This window comes from Fukomys damarensis, unplaced genomic scaffold, assembly GCF_012274545.1.
Source record: "Fukomys damarensis isolate Sample0158 unplaced genomic scaffold, DMR_v1.0_HiC HiC_scaffold_31, whole genome shotgun sequence".
Classification (NCBI taxonomy): domain Eukaryota; kingdom Metazoa; phylum Chordata; class Mammalia; order Rodentia; family Bathyergidae; genus Fukomys; species Fukomys damarensis.
In genome coordinates this window covers 19,613,298-19,634,117 of record NW_022900943.1, presented here as the reverse complement: position 1 = coordinate 19,634,117, position 20,820 = coordinate 19,613,298, and the positions used below count along the sequence as shown (strand labels likewise).

At 38.3% G+C, this 20,820-nt stretch overlaps 1 pseudogene; it reads right to left on the bottom strand.

Moving 5' to 3' along the window:
- Window positions 1-2,873: 2,873 nt before the first annotated feature.
- LOC104872284 lies at window positions 2,874-5,408 on the bottom strand (annotated as a pseudogene).
- Between the last annotated feature and the right edge of the window lie 15,412 nt (window positions 5,409-20,820).

The following is a 20,820-nucleotide window of genomic DNA, read 5'->3' as shown; positions in this document are numbered from 1 at the left end:
AAATTAGATAAATGTATAAATTCTTTCAATACAAAGACTATTGAAATGGAGTAAAAAAGAAATAGAAAATCTGGATATATCTGTAACAAATAAGGAGAGTAAGTTAATAGCATTAAAAAACATCACACAAAGAAAAGGCTAAATTCAGATGGCTTCACAGGTGAATTCTGCTGTATATTTAGAAAAGAATTAACACTATTTTTAAAAGAAGCTCTTCCAAAAAGAGAAAGGACAGAACATCTTCTAACTCATTCTATGAAGCCAGATTACCCTAATACTCAAACCAGGCATATATACCATAAGAACAGAAAAGCCACAGACCATATCTTCTACAAATATGAGTATGAATATAAAAATCCTCAACCAAATTCTAGGAAACAATCTAAAAACCATTAAAAAAAGATTGTGTAACCATGTCCAGTTGGAATTTATCCCTGGAATGCAAGGCTAGTTCGATGTCTTAAAATGAATTTATATAATATAGTACATCAATGGGTTAAACTTTTAAAACTACATGATTATCTCTCAATAGACATACAAAAATTATTTGACAAAAATCCAACACAATTTTGTGATTAGAAACACTGAATAAATAAAAGGTTATTTGATAAAGGATGTTGAAAAATCTACAACTAACATCATTCTTTTTTTTTTTTTTTGGAGTTTTTTGTTTTATTTAGACATGGAATTTTTAGTTTTGTATAACTTTTCTAATTAAAATATTCATCTTGGTAGTTACCACAAAAAAGTAACAGAAAATTGTATTTACATTTTGGGACCAAAATACCAATGAAGAGCAGGACAACACCTTGCTCCTTCCCCTCCTGCCTCTAAGAAAGAAAGAAAAGCCCAGAGAACCTGCCTGTCACACCGAGGGTCACAAAGGGCTAACCTGTGTTTGGTGATTCATGTGTAGTGTAGCACAGAAAAAAATTACACAAAGCTTCACAAAAGAGACCAAAGGTTCCACATCTGCACCTGCTCTGTAGCCACTCCACTGAGCTGGTGAGGTGCCATCTAGAACTCAGTGTTCAGCCCACTCCTCTCCCCAAGTCACATCCCTGGTACAGAGGTGCAGAGGTCCAGAGGGGGACAGTGGAGATCTGGCTCTTCGCCAACAAGGTTCAGCACTTTATGTACCAAAAGTGGATACTGACGTTGGGATGGACAAATTTGTGTCCTTTCTTCCTTCCCCATTTAAAGACTCCTAATAAGGGGATTTAAATCATACACAACTGAACTTGAAAAATGAAAAACTGGTTCAATGGCAAAAAATCCGAGACATAGCTAAGAGACAAATTCAAGGTGATAGACACCTACAGGGAGCTATTCCGGGCATCAGGTGCCTGGCACCTGATCCAAATGTTCATTTAGTTTCAGGTAAGAGGTTTTGTAATATTAGATCTGGGGCCTGGGCTGGGGGTAGGGGTGTAACAAGCCAAATCAAAAGAATGCTTTACTCTATTAAAAAATACAGCAAATTAAAATGCAGCAATACTTGTGTCCACTGTAACAAGCACCCTGCACGTAACACACCGAGGAATGCAGACTTCCTGTGGGGCCCTGGAATCCAGGTTAGCCTAGCGGAGCTCTCCAAGATGGTGAAAGTGGAGGCTCCGAAGTCTAGGCCTGAGAGAGCTTGTGGAGGGGACTGCTGGCCAAGCTAAGGAGGCTGCCTGGCATACCAGCCATCTGTGCCCTCAAGTGTGCGCTATAGGTTTCTAAGGTTCCACATCCCAAACCCCTAGCATCTATTTTTGGCCACCACCAAGCAATCCTTCTAGGTCCATGTTCCTCGACAGCCAGGAAGGAGTGGACGTGGCCTGCTGAGTTCTGATCTTGCCCCCATGTCAAACAGAAAGCAAGAGCCTCCCCTCCAACTTGATGGATGTCCTTGTGGTTCCCATGACCCAACAGAACAGCTCAGAAGGTCTCCCTAGGCGCCCCTTCTTCTAGTCGCGGCTTAAACACTAAGCATAGAGGGCTTGAGCTGTAGAGTTTTCTGCCAGACACAGAAAATTGTTGTGGTCTTCTAGTTACTCAATCTTATCTTTCAAAGAATAGACAAAAACAAAAGCAATTTCCAACAGAGCACTGCAACTTTAAAAACCATTCACTACTAGTGGCAATTCTTGGGGACCAACATTAAAGTGCTGGCTTTTAAAACTCCAAAGCCACATTCGAGGCTTTACGAAAAACCCTGCCATGCCTGTGTTTTTTTCCTATGGTGGAGCCCAGCAAGCTGGCGGAAGGTCACCTAAAATTTGAATCAGAAACTGGAAATTATAAAATTGCTGATTCTGTGCAAATTAATCTCTCAAGGTTCTATGTCCTCCAGTGAGCCTTATTAAAAAAAAAAAGTGGGGGGGGACCTACAAAGAAGATGGTGGAAGAACTCGACTTTACAGAGAGCCTCCCTTAATAAATATAACTGAGTGGGTTAAAAAGAGGCACCTGCATAGGACTCCGAGCAACACTGAGGAGGGACTCAGGGAGAGGAGCCCCAAAACATTACTGTCTCCATGCCAGGCTCCCCTTGAGGATGGGCTCAGCCCTCACTTCTGGCCCTGTGTGCAGCAAGCACCGCACAGGCTGCAGGGCTGCCCAGTCCTCCCTGTAGAGTCCACTCTGGAGGGCTAACCTGGGATGGGGAATAGCTTTCATCTAGCTTCAATAAAGGACTTGGGAAAGAAAAGGCTAAGTGTGTGGTAAAGGACAAAACAACAACAAATCCCCCCAAAAAACTAGCGGGGTAATATAAATACAATCTGGGGGCAATATTTATTAATTAAAACTATATCTTATAGTTTACAAAGATTCTAATTATCAACAAAAGTATAACTGACCTTAAAATCCTCAGTGTGACTGAGGCTTCACATCGTCTTCAGAATTCTGAAGTGTGCTCTGGGCAGGGTGAAGGGCTGTGGCACACAGGGCTCACACCTGCAAATGTGCAGGACTCGGAGCCTAAAAGGTTTCACAAAGCAAAAGATTCTGGTCTCCTTGGGAAGACTCATTCCCCAGTCCCCATTGTCCCTGTCTCCCGAATTCCATCTCCAAGGCAAGTCCTCACTTGACCGCCTAGAGAATCTATTCTTGAAGGCTTTAATCGTCTTGGCCATCATCGGGGCAATTTTCTTCACAGCTAGTTTTCTAGGATCATAGAAAACAGTACTGCTGACCACTGGTGCCAAATGGGCACTGCTGGCACTGGGGCCATCGTAGACTGGAGTTAAAATTGTTGCTGCTGGTGGGAGTGTGGCTGCTTCCTGTGGTGTACAGGGCTGGCTTAATCTTGACTTTCTCATGGATAGCTACTCCTCCTGTTCCAAATTTCTCCTGCCTCCGCCAGACATCACGAGGTGGCTTGGCCACAGAGTTGACAAAGGCCATCTTTGCTTGTCTACCTTTGGGCTTATTGGCATGTGCAGATCGGATATTCTTTGTTAGGACTCGTAGCCGCTGCTCTCTGGCATCCTGAAGGTACATCTCCCGCCATGATTCATACTCTTCTAGTCTTTCTTCTTTAAAGTCGCGGCGACAATGAGCTTTCCGTAATTGATCTGTTTCTTCAATTAAAACATGATTGTATTCCTCTATGCGATACAGCTGATCAGGCGTACACCGCTCCAAACCGGGTTCAAGAACGGAATAGGGCAACTCCTCCAAGTTCAAAGATGGAATCAGTGCTGTTTTTGAGTACGCGGATGCACTGCCGGTGTAAAGTCATCATTCTGGGGAGGTAGGTGCCCTTGGAACGAGAGTATACCTGCATCTTAGAGTTCATTCTTCGCCCAATGAATCCCGCTGCTTCTTCTTCCTGGGGGGAAGAGAATGCTTTTGGCTTTGGCTGGGAGGAGGACATGAATTCAAGGGAAGGAAGTGGGAGGTAATTGGCCTGAATTGTGGATAACGGGAGGTCTGGCAACACCGGCAATGCTTCGGTGGGGACCTTTCTCAGCCTGGCTGAATCAGCTCCAATCGGCTGCGGCTTCTCAGATTTGTTCTCATTCACTTTGGGCAATTTCTGAACGGAGTCCAAGTTTTTACTAGTGCTTTTAGAATCACTCTTTTCAAGTCCTTTTTCTCCAGATGCTGTGGCTGCAGTTTTCACAACCTTTTTCTTTTTCTTGCAGGGCTGGTCATAGCTGAGGTACGATTCAAACGACATAGTGGGCTGCTCAAATTCATCATCTATGTCTGCCTCCTCTACTTTAGGGAGCGAACTGCCCAGCGACTTTCTATCCAAATTAGAAGTTTTTACTTTCCCTTCTTGAGCCTTAAGGTTGTTAGAAACCTTTTCTCTTGTTTTGGGCAGTTCTCCTGCCCCTTTTCCTATGTCTAAGCACGTGCACTTTGTTTGTTTTTTGTCTGACTTGGTTTTCTCTGAGTCCTTGTGCTTTGACTTTTTAAGGTGGTTGTCTGAAGCAACCTCCACAGAGGGTATACAATTCTTTTTGAGGCTGCTGCCTTCTCTTTTCTTCTCTTTCTTCACAGCACTAGAGTGCAGTTTCTCCTTGGTGCTGTCCCCTGAGAGTGGCCTTCAGTTTTCCTCTCTGGTGAGGGCCTTGTGCGGTTTTTCTCTGCTCAAAGAGGACTTCTCATCACTCTTGGCTTCTCTGGAGTGTTTCTCCTTATGGGAAGATTTGTGCTCCTTGTGTGGGTTCGCAGTCCCTTTCCCTTGGGGTTTGCCCACATGTCACTCTTAGCTGACCGCCAGTCTATCCTGAAAGGCATTGCTGTGGCCTTTTCCAGGTTTCTGATGCGGAACAGTGGGCTCGTGGTCCTCTTCTGGGAACCTGTAATGGTCTGTGTACATCTGAGGAAGACTGCCAGAGGACAGAGGGGACTGGGCATGGCCATAGTCAGAAGATTCAGGGTCTGAAGAGTATGCTGGTGACCCTCTGAGACACCGCTTTCTCTCATCTCTCCTCTCATGACTGTGAGACACTTTGTGAGATCTTTCAAGCTCTGGGAGCTTTTTGTGTTTTTTTCTGTCTGTGCTTGGGGCTATAGGATTGGATTCCAGAAGCCTTCCAGTTTTCCTGGTAGTCCTCTTCCACCTCTTCCTCCCTCTGAAGAGCTTCTCGAGAGTGCTTTCTTGAACTGCTCCTCTCAAAGTCCTGTTCCTCAGCCTCATTGTTTCGTTCAACAGGCACCAAATTCTTCCACTGGGCCACGAGGTCCCTGGCAAAGCCCCCAACTTGCTCGTGCTTTCAAAAGCTATTTACTGTTTTCCCGACCCCAGTCTCCACAAGAATGTCTACTGTAATAGGTAAGGTGGAGAGTTTCTTCAAATACTTCAATAGCTTCTTGGGGTCCGGGTTCGCGGCCAGGCGAGCCTGCAGCTTCTTCACAACTTGGAGCGCCGACTCCGCCGCCATCGCTGTCACTGACGTGGCCTCCTCGCCGGAGTGACATCATTCTTAATACTGAAACATTGGGTACTTTCACTTTAAAATCAGGAAAAATATGAAGTACAGTATGTTCACTCTACCGTTTCTATTCAATATTGTATTGAAGGTTCTAAGCAGAGTCATTGGGTGAGACAATGAAATGAAAGGCATTGAAAAGGAAACCATCTCCACTTGTAGATGATATTGTATGTAGAAAATTTTAAGAAATCAACAAAATATATAAGAACTAGAAATCATATTCAGCCAAAAAAAAGCCTAAAATATCAATATCCAAAATAAACTATACAGGAATATGCTGTACACTAGTAATGAACAATCCAAAAATGAAATTAAGAAAATAATCCAATATAAAAATAACCTTAAAAAGAATAAAACACTTAAGAATAAATTTAGCCAAGGTCACTGAAAATGTGTACACTAAAAAGTATAAAGCATTTTGAAAGATATTAAAGATTTGAACAAATGGGTAGAAATCTCACATATATATGTTGGTTGTCTTAATACAGGTAGGATAGCAAAACATTCTTCAAATTAGACTTGATATAACTAACATTCAAATCACAATAGCTTCTCTCTCTTTCTTTTTAAGAAATGGGAAAATCTAATCCTAAGAATCAAATGAAAATGTAAGGACCCAGGCTACCCCAAAATACTGAGATAGAGAACAAATTTCTCATATGAAAACTCAATACATGACAGTAACTAAGGCATTCTGGTATCAGCATTAGAATAAACAGACAGAACAATGGGATAGAATTGAGTTTAGAAATAAGCGCTTGTATTTTCAATCAACTGCCTTGCAAAAAGGTAACCTAAAAAATTAAATGGAGGAAGGAGTTATTTTCAAAACATATGCTGTATGAACATGTGTAAAATAATGAGGTTGGAACTTTTCTTGTAACATATATAAACAATCTCACACTACATCATAAACCTAAATGTAAAAGCTAAATATAGAAAATGATCTGCCTTGGCTTAGCACACTTTGAGGAATACCATCGAAAGTTAAAAACAATTTGTATAATGGAAGAATAGATTGTCAAGTCATCTACCGGATGAGCTCTCTATCTAAAATATATAAAAACATTTATAATTCGGTTATAAAAAGACAAAAATCAATAAAAAATGGGCAAGGTACCTAAATAGATATTGATAAAAAGGACAGATAGTAACAAGTCCTGGCATAGATGTAGAGAAATTAGAACTTTCATACATTGCTATGCTAATGTTAAAAGGTATAGGTGCTTTAGAAGACCATTTGTCAGTGCCTCAAGCTGTTAAGTACAGTTATTATATGACATAGAGATTCTACTCTCAGGTATATATGCAAAACAAATGAAAACATGCATGTAAACAACAACTTGTATACAAATATTCATAGCAGTATCGCTCATAATAGCCCCCAAATAGTAACAAACCAATATTCATGAACTAATGAATGGATCAATAATATGTGGTATATCCAAACAATGGAATCGTGCTTGGCAATAAAAGGAAATGAAATATTGGTACGTACTAAAATATGGAAGAGCCTGAAAAGCATTGTGCTAAGTAAAAGAAGTCAAGCACAAAAGACCACATCTTACATAATTCTATTTAGATTAGGTGTTCAGAAAAGACAGATATCTTGGAACATTAGCAAGGAAGAATAATGAAAAGAGTCAAGATATATGGATTAATACAATGGACTTTTCCTCTGAAGTTTTTCAAACGTGATGGTATAAATAAGAATGAAGCTACCTGGTATGGTGTCAATATCAGTATTTTCTGTGGTGCGCTGGAATTTTGTGTACATTGTCTCTTATACTGATTGTTAGAAGCTACACTTTATTCAAATGGCATGGAATGGTTATATACATTTATTAATATCACTTTCTGACTGTTATTTTACTATAGTTACAGAGATTCATCTCTGGGGGGAAATTGGTGAATAAAACTACCGTGTAGTATATTTGCAACTTATAAATCAATGTACAATTGTATAAAATGCATTTTACAAAGTAATGACGGTTCAATGACTAGAGAAACACCTAAGGTTAGAGAGAAGGGGAGAGGTGGAGGATACAAAAGTGGCACGGAGAAGAAGTTGGGGGAGAAGATGAGGAGAAAGAGAGGTGACATATGTATGTGGGCTGAACACAGAGGTGCTGCGTGGAAAAGTGGGCAGCTGTAGAAGGCAAATTTAACCTGATTCTCAGTGTGACTTATGTCCGAGCCTTCTATTATCTTCCCGCATTTTATTTCTGTTACTGAAGGGTGTTTTGAATGTTTACTTTCATCCTTCACGTGCTATTAACAGAGTCTGAAAAGTAAGCATGTATTTTCAAAGTACAGTACATGTCTAAAGTACAGCGAATTTGCAAATGAGGAGAATAGGATATTTGAGAAATAAAGCATTAAAGGATTTTGTGTGGCAGATCTTAAAACTTCCCTTCCAGCAATTTTAAGCAGAAGAGATTAAAGTAGAAATAGAAAACACAATAACCTCACCAAACAGAGAAGGTAATTATAGTTAAATCAGACAGAAGGTAGAACTCTTGCTGGCAAAAAAGGATAATAACAGCAATGCTTAGGAAGTGGGAGGCGTTCAAATAAAAAAACATACATACTTACACACAAGCAGCCCCTCTCTCCCAGAAAGGTTGATAAAAAGTTTAATTTTTATTCCCTTAGAAATTAGGACTGGTGAGAAACATAATCACCTGGAAAGCTCATTGCATTCAATAAATATCCACCTGTTAAGAATGATATAAATGCCTCCTCAAATTCTGCACCTTTGAACGCAGTGGCAGATTGATACCTCTAAGGGGGGAGCGAGTGGGTGTGAAGATGAGAAAATAGCAAGTGTCATGGATTTGCATTGCGTTTCTTTTGATAAGTAGATAGAACAAGGATGTGGAGGGGGAATTAAACATCACACCTGATCAAATGGTTTGTCCATCAAGAACTTCATGACTAAAATGAGAGATACTTAGTGTATGTTCCTGACTCCACAAAGATAACTCTGAGGACAGTTTCAAGTTTTTTACATTTCCATTTTTCCAGGGTAAGCTAACAGTGTTTACAACTAGATCTTGGAATTGGACCTTGCACATAAGTAATATTTGTTAAAATATGCCCTCATTTAGTAGAACATAATTTATCTGCTTTAGGATTATAACCCAGATTGGTAATCTAGGGGTCCTAACATTTTATAGAGAAATTAAAGAACTGAGAGCAGTTATTTTGCATTTTCTCCCTTCTCCTCCACTAAACTGTCAAAACGTTGGGAAGAAAAATCCACCTGAAATAAATTTTGAAATGAAAAGGAGTTTACGAAATGGGACATAGGCCTTCCATATCAGCTTGATTATGGAGGCGGCAAGGAAATTACAACTTGAAGGTGTAATAAGACTCCTTAGTTATTTTAAAAAATAGTCATTGGTGGGCAGAGCTACCACCTCCCCACCAACTGCCTCCATGGGTCACTGCCCAGTCTCTATCAGCCCCGGGGAGCAGGGACGGAGATGGCTGGGTGCTGGACCTTATGCAGTCTTCAGTTACTAGCTGGAAAGTTGGGCTAGAAATCGGGCTGGGGGAAGGGCTCCCAGCAGCCCTGAAATACTCGATCACATTATCCTGAGTTAGGCCCATACCAAATAGCCCATGAAGGGTATTACATATTATGAAGTAGTAGACATTTTTACAAACCAGCGCATTCTTCATCATATCATAATCATTTATAAACCCCAGCAACATCAATCACCACGCTGTACTAGAAATCAGAAGTCAAGATCTGCCTGGCTCTTCTCCATTGCAGATCAAAACAAACAATACCAAAAAGTATCATCCTCTGCAATAAATCAGTTTAAAGATATCCCGTTGTATCTATTAATACTATGTCCCTCTCCACCCTCACATGGCTACTGAAAGGATCTAAAATTAATCGTGTAAGTAAAAAGTGAAACAATACCCAAATGCCAAACATTTTTATTATATTAAATGTGCATTTGTCATAGTTTTAAAATTTGTTTTATAACTAATTATCTTTATCAGTGATGGGATTTTTGTGAGCAATTAATAGTTGAGGTTTTGAAGCACAGTGAGATTACCTATGTTTTTCCCACTCTTTACCTAAAAATGTAATTGTGATTAAAACAAAACTTTGGTGATATAAGCTTAAATTATATATCAACAAATTAATAGATATTTTAATGCTACTTTTAATAAAAGAAAACTTATTTTTATGAAAGGAGTAAGCCCAATTGTTAGAGGCATGTCTCATACATTGAATATGTTCATTAAATTCCTTGGCTATCATTAACGTTATCATGTTATGTTAAAAAGAAGGAAATATCATATTTTCACGAAGTATAGGTAAGGGATCATAGGGTTTTTATAATTTTTTTCCCCCAAATAATGTACAGACTCAGGAGTTGCAAAAAAATATGGACAAGGAAATCCCCTGTTCCCTGTGCTTAGCCTTCTGCTGTTGATGCCTCATGCAACTATAGTACAGTATCAGAACCATCAAATTGCACTGGTATCATCATAGAGCTTTTTTACCTTTTCCCAGTTATCTATGTAGTCTTGAGCATTTGGCTGTCTATGTATCTCTCTGTAAGTCTATTATGTGTGTGGTCTTACATAACTACCACCATGCCCCAGGAAATAAACTGTTCTGTCATAAGACTTGTGGTAAGGATTTTTTTTCAGCTTTAATTGAGTTTATTGGTACATTTTAGGGATACAGTACATTTACATTCATTGTTGGGATCTTGTACCTCTATATGACAAGTCTTGATTGTGGTAAGGATTTTGATCACAGATTTTTTTATACTTGACACTATTCAAATACAGAGAAATGAAAAGATAATATATGAAATAATACAGTATACACATATAAATAATAGAAAACATCACTTTTCCCAATTTTTCTCTTAAAATTTTTAATATGTTGGACTGTAACATTGAAATAATCCTAGCAAAAAAACATAAGCAGGTGTTCGTGTATATGATTATTGAGTGGTAGTTTACACAATCTCATTGGTCAGTCAGCTGAACAAGAGCATAAATAATAAGAATAAGAGCAATCACACATGAAAATCATTTTATGAAGATTAAAATGAGACTATTTATTTAGGACATAAGGCTCTAAGTTCTTGCCTGTTTTCTCTTCCCTTAATCTCTTTTGCACTTACAAAGAATTCTAAGACATTAACAGATCCTAAGAGACTTTCAAATCACTTCTTCTGAATGAACCCATAGTAATCTTTTTTAGCAATGTCCCCAAACTTTTTTCTTATACCATAATATTTCAGAAAATTTTCTGAATAGCTCTTTTTGGGTGAACAGATTTTTTTTCATGATACTAATTTGTGTTTCACTCTTATCTTCATTTTAAGGACAAGCTTGGCTTTTAATGTTTCTTTTCTTTGTGGAAGTTTTTTGGGACCCAGGCATTTAACTATTTGTAGTTGAAAGGTATTCCTTCTTCTTGAAAGAGCTAAAGCTCAATGAGGAGAAGGTTGTGGTGGCCCATAGAGCTGGGATGCTTTGAAGGGCACCAGGTAGAGGTAGCACAGAGGGGACATAACACAAGAGCCTGGGCTTCTGGGGACCTCAACATCAGATCATGGCAGAGACTCTGAAGAGTAGCCAGCCCACAAGGAGGTGAATTCACCGACTCTCAGAGATTGTCATCCAAAGCTGGGTAAAGAATAGGGCCTTGAGAGGGGAGACTGGAGCAGAAAGCTTCAAGAGACATGAGAAACAGCACCACTTAGACTTTATTGCAATACAGGGTGATGAAAAGAATCAAAGTAGGATTTCCTGGTAGATTGCACTCTGGTATCTGATAAAATCTATTTAAGAAAAAACAGTACTTAAAAAAAAAAAAAAGATAAGCTCATAAAGACAAAGCTCATCTAACATAGTGCCAGATACCTTAGGGCTATCAGAGGTGTTTCGTCTGACTTGAACTGTATTTAAAAATACAGTTTTCATGTGGTGAAGGTTAGCTTTCTTCAAGGAAGGCAGTGAAAGGTTATGGCTATATATTGTTCCTTAATTTACCTGAGGCTTTGTCTGTGTTCATTGTGGCATAAACATATCCTTTGTAGGTTGAGCTGCTCAGAAATCTCAGCTGAACAAAATATGAAAATGTCATAGAGTATCATAATTTAACTGAGATCTAGGATAACTTTCCCCCAAAAGCTAATATTTTGCTATTAAAAATAAGATGTATGTGAATTGATAAACCTAATGACATGGACATTGTCTTTTTAATGTTGAAAGTGAGAATTCATTCTGTTTCCTGCTTCTGGAAACAGGAAGCTGCAGCCCTAAGGGGCAGAGCCTATTCTGACCTGCAAGGCAGAGGGAGAATCTGACAAAGACGGCAGACGGAGAGATTTTGGGGCATCATCACTTGAAGTTTCCTAATACACAATGTTCTGTAACTATTTTTCTACCTTACAAAACTGTTGAAATTATGTGACATTTAATTTTTTTTGTTTTATTCTAAGCTATACTTACATTGTAACTCGTTGGTATTTTGGATTTCTGTGCTTACTTTTCTAATGATGTCAAATCATCTTTTCATTTGCTTTAAATTGTGTTTGTGTGTTTGTGTGTGTGTTTGGTGAGGCTCTGATCTATATTATGTCCTTCACACTGTGACTAGGATCATTGTAAAAACCATTTATAGAATCAGGGCAAAGACAGCACCTTTGTGACCATCAAACATTGAGCTATTTCGATATCTATTGTATTCTGCCTTATTAGATAAAAGATGCTTTAGATATTACATAATGCATGGATTCTATAAACTTTACAGACACAAAATAAATTTATTTCTTGATAAAATAAATCTTTATAAAGGGGCTGGAGTTTGTTTTCATAGTAAAGAAGAATAACACAGTAAATAATTAAGAGCTAGTTCCAAAGTAAAATAAAAAACAGCTATACAACTTTGAGCATAGTGCTGTATACCAAATGATACTATTGTTCATGTAGTTATTTGCTTGAAATCACATAATTAGTAAAAATTGTAGTTTGAACTCAGATCTATTTGACCACTAAATCATGCTCTCTATGCCAATCATTTTTTTTTTTTTGCCAGTACAGATATAACATTACCTTTTCAAAGACAAGACAGATAAAAAGGTCACACTGTTTTTTTTTTTTTTATCTCTCTGGAACACATTTAACTACAAGTAAAGCATGCCCTTCTCTGGTAGTCAAGAAAACATTATGGAGAAAACATCAAGTTATTGAGGAAAAAGGTAAGCTAATAAACAAAGCCTGGTGGCATATGCCTGTAATCACAGTGCTCCTGGAGAATGAAGCAGGAGGATAGCAAGTTAGATCCAGCCAGGGCAGTTTAAAAGCTTAGCAAGACCATGTTTTAAAAAGAAAAACAGAAGAAGTTGCAGAGATATAATTCATTGAGAAAGTCTTAGGATCCCCAGTGCAAAAAAAAAAAAAAGAAAAAAGAAAGAAAAGAAAAAAGAAGACTCATAAAAGTAAACTTACCATTGTGGTGCCAGATCACTTAGGGTTGTCAAGGTATGTGTATCTTTTCCCAGAATCTCCTTGAATTTATACAAGGAGATTGTAAACAGTGTATACTATTGTCAACAAAGACTGACATACTGTTTTTGAAAATGATGAAACTATCTTCCATTATCATTTACAGTGAGGATGCCAGGCATTATATGTGGGGGAGAAGTAACAAGTTCCACATGGCATATCTGTTTGTGGGAAGAATTGGTAGCCTATTTTATTATTTGAAGAACAGCAGTGAATATAGACCCTGATGGATACCAGGGAATCGTGGAGTCTGGTGTACTAAGGGAAGGACTTGACAGCCTCCTCAAACCTATCAACAGATTACAGCCTCGGGTCAGCACCTTTCCCAAAGTCAGGAAAATTCTGGAGCATCCTCAAGTGTGGGAGTCCAAACAGTAAAAGGACTGGCAACACAGAAGAATTGAAGGGTGTTGTGACTTCTCAGGCTAGTTCAGAGCAGGAGCCAAATTGACAGATCTGTCCTAGTAAAACCTGGAATGCACCTAAAGACCCAGGGATTTCTGGGGCTTCCTTGGCTCTTGATTTCCCAGGGGTTGCACTAACCTGGTCTCAAATCGGATCATTTTACTTGAAATACAATTAGACTTTTAGAGACAAGATGTAGGTTGAGCATGTCTAGGGTCTAAAATGCCACCTTTAATCAAATATTCCAGTGGTTTGTATCATTCATGGCCCCCCTCCAAGGCTGGAGCTCACACACTGACATACACATACCTCAAGACAATCTATTCTCACAGCAAAGACCTTCGAGTTCACTGTGCTTTTAGAGTTCTACATGAAGCTTCATCTATGGACTCCTATAGCCCATGTGCATCCTAGAGTAAAGGGGATTAATTATATATGGAAACAGGAGGGCAAGTGGTGAAGGAAATGACTAGCTTTAAAAAGGGAAATCTTATAAATTTTCAAGAAAGTCAAAGATTCTAGTTTAAGGGGGCTGTTTACAAATGCTACAAATGGGGAAGGAAAGCTTCACCTCCTTTAATAAAAGAGGAAGGAATAGACTGGGAAGCTTACATAACGTTCTCTCCAAGGTAGTAAACATTGTGTCTGAGTTATATTCTCATTAAACACTGAGAATGCACCACCACACTTAGTACAAAGTCCTTTGTAGACAGGGAAAGTCTCAGAAGTGCTTCTGCACTTAGAAACAATCACTTACTCTGTCACATTAATAAGTTGATGGAGGGCAGATGTTTCTGAGAAAGAATAAGTAAATATTTGATAGCTGGTTTGACAAATAATATTAAATAATACTTTATATGTATATGTGTGTGTACAAGCAGAATAAAATAAGGGATCAGAATATTTGAGAATTTTAATTATTTCATTCCAGAAATGATGAAAGAGATCAAATGATGTTATACATGAAAAGAAAGAGTGAAAATAGGAGTTTAAAATTAGGGTCACTATTAAAATTAGGGTCAGACTTTTGTTTAATTGTTCTCTGAACCAAACATTTGGATGCCTGGCCAGGTCCTTTTGGGTCTGGCTGACAGGGAGAATTTAGAATGCTTTAAGCCTAAAACTGGGACCTAGGCCCTTGTGCCTCACACCAAAATGAATAATAAAATAGACTCTATCACACTTTCAGAGGATACTGATACAGAGGTAAAGCCTCCTTCAGGAACAAGGAAGATTGGAACACCTGCCATCAGTGCAGTTGGCTAATGTAAAGCAGCATACAAACATTCCAAAGTAGGGCTGAGGATTTAGCTCAGTTGTTGTTGCACCTGTCCAGCAAGTGCAGGGTCCTGAGTTTGATTCCTAGTACCAGAAAGAAAAAAAAAAAATCACAAGCTGAGCTGAGTGTGATTCACATGCCCTCAATCCCAGTACTCTGCAAGGCTGAGGCAAGAGGGTTGCAAAGTTTGAACCCAGCCTGGGCAGCTTAGTAATTTAGCAAGACTTTGTCTCTAAGTAAGTAAATAAGAGGGTTGGGAATGTAGCTCAGTGCAAAGGCCCTGGGTTTACTCCCCATAACAGGGGGGGGGGCGGGCTCTCTCTTGGGTCTCATTACTATTTTTTTTCAGTGAACACCTTGTGCCTTTATGGTGAGCCTTCTAATTCTGTCAAGCTGGATGACTTCCACAAAACCAACTGGGTATAAGAATGAGCTCCCAAGGGCAGAAAGTCACAAATGTGGCCCCCTCTCCAAATGGCAGTGTGCAGAGTCAGGCGTTACCTCAAGGATGTCAATAGATATCTTCGTCATTCTTTAGAGGTGATTAAACTGTGAATTATCTCTTACTCAAATCACTTCACCAAGTTCTTTCACCTGGGGTCTTTTTTGTTTGTTTGTTTGATTGTTTTTGGTGCGGTACTGGGTATGGAACTGAGAACCTTGCAGTTGCCAGGCAGGCATGGTGCCACTGAGCTAAATCTTGAACCTTCAAAAACTGTATGCAAAAGTTTGGATGTATCACTTTGCTTTTCTTTTGGGTATCCTAAGCGTGTGCGAACTATTAATTTCCCCTCCCTCCACATTTAGGTGAAACATTAGTGGGAGGGGTAGAGGAAAGGTAAGAAGGGAAAAGAAAAAACAAGAGAAAAAGGAAAAAATGGAAATGAAGTCTTTGTAAATAGGGAAGGGAGGCCAGGGGAATGGGGGAAAAAATAAGAACCAAGATACATCATGTAAAGGTACAAGATCCCAATGATGAATGTAACTGTACTGGATACTTAAAATGTACCAATAAAAAAGTACCAATAATAAAAAACATTTATCTCTAAAGTCTTCTAGAATGGAAGAGTTTAGAAGAACTATGCCTTTACCATTTGCCTTTCTTGGGTTTGGAATTTTAATTAGCATGACATTACTTTTCATTTTGAGATTTTTAAAAAATCACTCTTCATGAGCTTTGTTTCCCTGTCACCAATCTGGACATAAACATAGTTAACCTTCTTTATTGTCATAGCAGAGAATATATATTTAAAGAAATTCCAAGAGCTTCCTTTTTAGTTAAATAACTGTAATAACCCTAAGTAATAATGCTCTATAATGTATTACATTATGACACAATTTAATACAATCCATCACTCAATTCCACATGCCATGGCAGGCACTGGGATCTCCTGAAGGTCTCAAGACTCCATTCATCTGACAAAAATAATTACAACGAAATGCAACGTGCTCATGATAAATACTTCTCTCATGTTGTACTACATTGTTGGTTTTGTTTTGTTTTTCATAGAAGTGAAAGCAGACATGTAAAGTGATTGGATATTTTAGTTAGTTGCTAAGCCTCTGCTTTCACTCTTTTGGGCTCCAATAATGATATTTTAAGAGTTAGAGGAAAATAGATTTTGAAAGTACATCACAGTTGAAAAGGAATCTAAGCTACCGCTAGTTGTTTAACTGCTTTCATTTCATTCACCTTTGTGCTTTGGCGGCGGGGGGGATACACAAATTTGTTCTGCATTGAGCAATGAAAAATGTTTAGTAGGATTCCAATTTATTTGCTCAGATTCAATTGTACTTATTTTTTCAGAATAGAAAGAAATTGTGACTCTTAAGAAGTATGGGAGTTTTGCATGGTAATTTCCGTGTTCCCTTTTCACTCTTGTTTTGTAGTGGACCAAGTGACATTACTACTTGCCTGTGCAAAACGTGTAACACACTTACATTTTGGAAACCAAATGTGTCTAAGCACTGTACCTAACTGTTTAAGATACTACTGAATATTCTTCTTGACCTGCATGATACTTCAAGGAGTTTATACTTTCTTAAAAAATATTTAAAAAATAATGACTTTTCTAATGATGCTAAGACTGTGTATTAGTTTTCAAGATGACCTTTGATGTTTTCCTGCCACTCAAACTTGCAAAACTGAAATAATTGGATTTTAGCACAAGTGATTGCTTCATCTTCCGGAGTCATAATGCAAGACAGAAAGGAAGCAGTATTTACCTTTTGAAACCCCCACCCTCTGGACTCTGCATCCCTTCTTGCCATGCCTGTTTTTTGTGTTTTTCTCTCTCAGTCTCCTATAGTTCTTATTACATGTATAAAACCTTCTGACCGCAGACAAATGGGGATGATGAAATTTAAAGATTATCCTGAAAGAAGTTGTTTAGGAAGGGAAAGCAGTAGGATTGCAAGGATAGAAGTTCAGGGCTCTTTGATGTCATAAAAGCAGTTTGAGAAAAAGATTTGCCTGTTTTTAGAGAGGTAGTATCTAGAGCTGGAGATTTAGCTCAGTGGTTCTGCCACCTCCCTCAAAAGCTCAAGGACCTGAGTTCTATTCCCGGTAACAAAACAAAACAACAAAATGCCTTTGGTAACAAGTCCAGTTCCACCCAGGGATAGTGGAATCTGTCGATTGAGTTTAAACATTTTTCTTTTCCTTTCTTTTCTTTTAAAGCACTAGAGATCAAACCCAGGGCTTTTGCACTGAGCTATACCCTCAGGCTTTATTCTTCTTTAAAATTTTTTTATTAGTACTCGTTTGCCATATATAATGATCACATTCATCATAGGGGATTTGTACCTTTACATAATATGTCTTAATTCTTTTTTTCTTCCCTTCCCCTCTTTTCAACCCTGCTTCTCCTTCCCATTTGCAAAAGCTTTGTTCCCATATTTTTCTTGCATTCTCCCCCCTCCCTCTGCCCTTTGAGATTGGGTCTTGCTAAATCCCTAAATTGCCCAATGTGAACTCAAACTTGTGATCCTCCTGCCTCAGCCTCCGAGAGTGCTGGGATTACAGGCATGAGCCACTGCACCTGGCCAGTAGAGGGGCATCTTCATGATAACTGCAGAGGACTCTGAGGAAATCAGCTTATGCATTTCTCCTAGTTCTTCCTCCTCCTCCCCTCTCCCACATCTCCTCCTCCTCTTCTTTACAATTGTCCACATCAATGAAAGCCGTATACTTTTTTAAGATTTGGGAGCAACATTCTGTCTAATCCCTAAAACATTTTCTTTTCATAGAAATGTCAGCTCTGTTATTTGAATCTTGCCTTGTTTTTCATAATATTTAAATAAATTTTTCATAATATTTCATAATATTTAATTAATATTAAATGTTACAATGGCAACAAATACAACTAATAAAAATTGGCTTAGGAAGAAACACAGTATGCCCCTAAGAAAATATATTACTCAACTGGGAAGACCAGAAAGGTGTGGGAAGAGCAGAGAACAGCTGACTAGCTTTTAATATTTCCAGTATAAGGAAACATGGGGATCTGTTCTTCATGTCCTCTGAGTGGAGGGCATTAAAGAGGCTTTCTTCCTTCAATAAAGGTTTGCCTGAGCTCTGCAGGATCCCAGTGATGGAGTTCTTCATGGCAATTTTCAAAATGGGCTCTTTTCCTGCAATCTCAGAGGAGGCTTCTTCAGTATTTCAAAGTTTTCTCCAAAGGTTTCTAAATTACAGAAAGAAGAAAAGTCAGTACTTGCTTCTTAAGAATATCTACCTTTTGGTTTGAGCCACTTATTTTTTTCTGTGATGCACATTTGATATATTATTCATATATAATTGTATAGTAATCTTAAATGTTATATATAAATATAAAAGATAGAAAGATTGATTGCACATAAATGTAGAATAGATAAAGATATAGATGGGTGCCTTAGAATATGATCAGAGGAGAACTTGGAATTGAATGCTAAATGTCCTGGGTTCAAGGATAAGCCTTCTAAATTTTAGGTGGGAAAAAGTAGACAAGTGATTGCGCTCTGTCTGTTTCCTCTTCTGAAGGGGCAAGTAATAATATCTACCTTAGGAAGTAATAAATGAAATTATTTGACATTTAAAAATACGGTTCTAAGAGTAGCTGCACGGTAATATATTACATGACTGGTTATATAAAAATATGACAAGCAAGGTATGTAAAATGACACTAGTATCAGGAAATATATTGGATTCTTTGTTCTTTCCTTCCACTCTTTTTTCCTAATAAACTTTGAATTGAGGTGAAACACACACACACACACACACACACCACGCACACACATACACACACAGTGTGCATGAACTTCTATAAAAATTTCAAGGTAAATACGTCCTTCTTGCTACCATGCAGATCAAGAAACAGCATACTAATGGCACTCCAGCTGCCCCTCACACCCTGCCATACAGTTCGTGTAGAGTACATCCCTGACTTCTAATAGTGTAGATTATTTTGATTTAATTTCACCTTCTACTAATGGAATTTTTCAATGTGTGTTCTTTTGTGTTTTGTTTTCCTCGATATTGTTCCACTCCCCCATGCTTTCCATGTAACAGCAGATTAGTCATTCTTATTACTATATAGTATTCCGTTGTTTCAACATATCATAATTCATTTATTTTGCTATTGATGGATAATTGTGCCATTTCTAATTTCGGAGTTCTACAAATAGTGCTGCTATGGACATTCATGGAATCTTATATATCACAGGCATGCTTTTCTGTTGAGTATATACATTGGAATAGAATTGCTGTGTCACAGGGATCAGCTTGGGAAGATAGTGCCAAACCATTTTCTAAAGAGGTGGTAACGATATGTACTCCCCCTAGCAGATGTGATAATTCCAGTTACTTCTCATTTTCTACAACACTTAGTATTTTTTTGTCTTCTCAAATTTTCTGTCTGTATAATATTTTTTACTCTGACCGATAGGAGTGTTAGATCAGTACTTATTTGTTTTAGACATTATCTAAAAACAGAAAATTTTGCCACTCACACCTTCCTTCCATTTTTTATTTTCTCTCCCTTCTCTTTCCAATTTTACTGGCCATATTATTTTAACTTCTATTATTTACTTTATAATTCCTATGCTGTTAACTTTAGTCATTATCTTTTAATCTTAAAATAAAATTTTGGAAAACTACTTACCATAGATTTATAAAGGAGAACAAACTTGTTTATATACACATAAACTTATGCAAATGCATGAATAAAAGAATAAAGGTTTCTACTGAAATTTCTTACAAATCACAGTATCATTTAAAGAGTAGGAAACTTGAATAGGGTTTGAAGGATTTGGATCATTCTATGGCGGGGGCAAGGTCTATAGAGAAGAAAGGAAAAGGAAGGAAGGAAGGAAGGAAGGACAAGAGGGTGGTAAGGAAGAACAAAGAAGCAGTGCGGTTGTGTGATTGGCTCTCCGGTGGGCGGTGCCTTCTGGGGGAGGACTTGAGGGGCTGGGCCTCATTGGAAGGTAGGGCAACAGAAACTGAGACTGTTTTTCCCTAAGAAGGAAAACAATTTTTCAGGAACGACCAACCACTCAGAGGATTCTGTCCACATAGAGAGCCAATTTTCATAAATCAGGATAACCTTATGCTCTGTTCAGGATTAATAGTCTTGAGCTCTGGAAGATTTTTTTGCTTGAGTTACAGAGATAATTGTCTCAACTTTCATGCTTGTTTGGCTTGTGTGAGACTCAGCTCTCCGGTCTGCTGAAGGGTATCTAATCATGATGGAACACAAATTCTATATCCTGTCTCCTGTTTCATGGGCATTGACTAATCCCACGTTACCGAAAGTCTGGTCATAGTGATTCAGCTTTTTGTGAATTCACAAAGAAGTTGCCCCAAGTCACTGAACACCATTTTCAGATTTCTCTTAGTATGAGAGACTGCTGATTCTCTATTTGTTCTCTCAGAGACTGTGTGGAAGAATGTGACAGAAGGAACCAAACATTGTTTGCTCAAAAGATAAATTATAGGGGATGTATAAAGACCATCTTCAAATACACGATGATTATCAAAAAGAAGAGAACATATGCTCAATAAGTCTGACTCCAGAATTTAAAATAAGAGTAGGAAGCATGAATTTCAGCTTAGTTTATAAGAATGGGCTTCCAAATACTTAAAGCTACTTAATAAGATAATGCTGT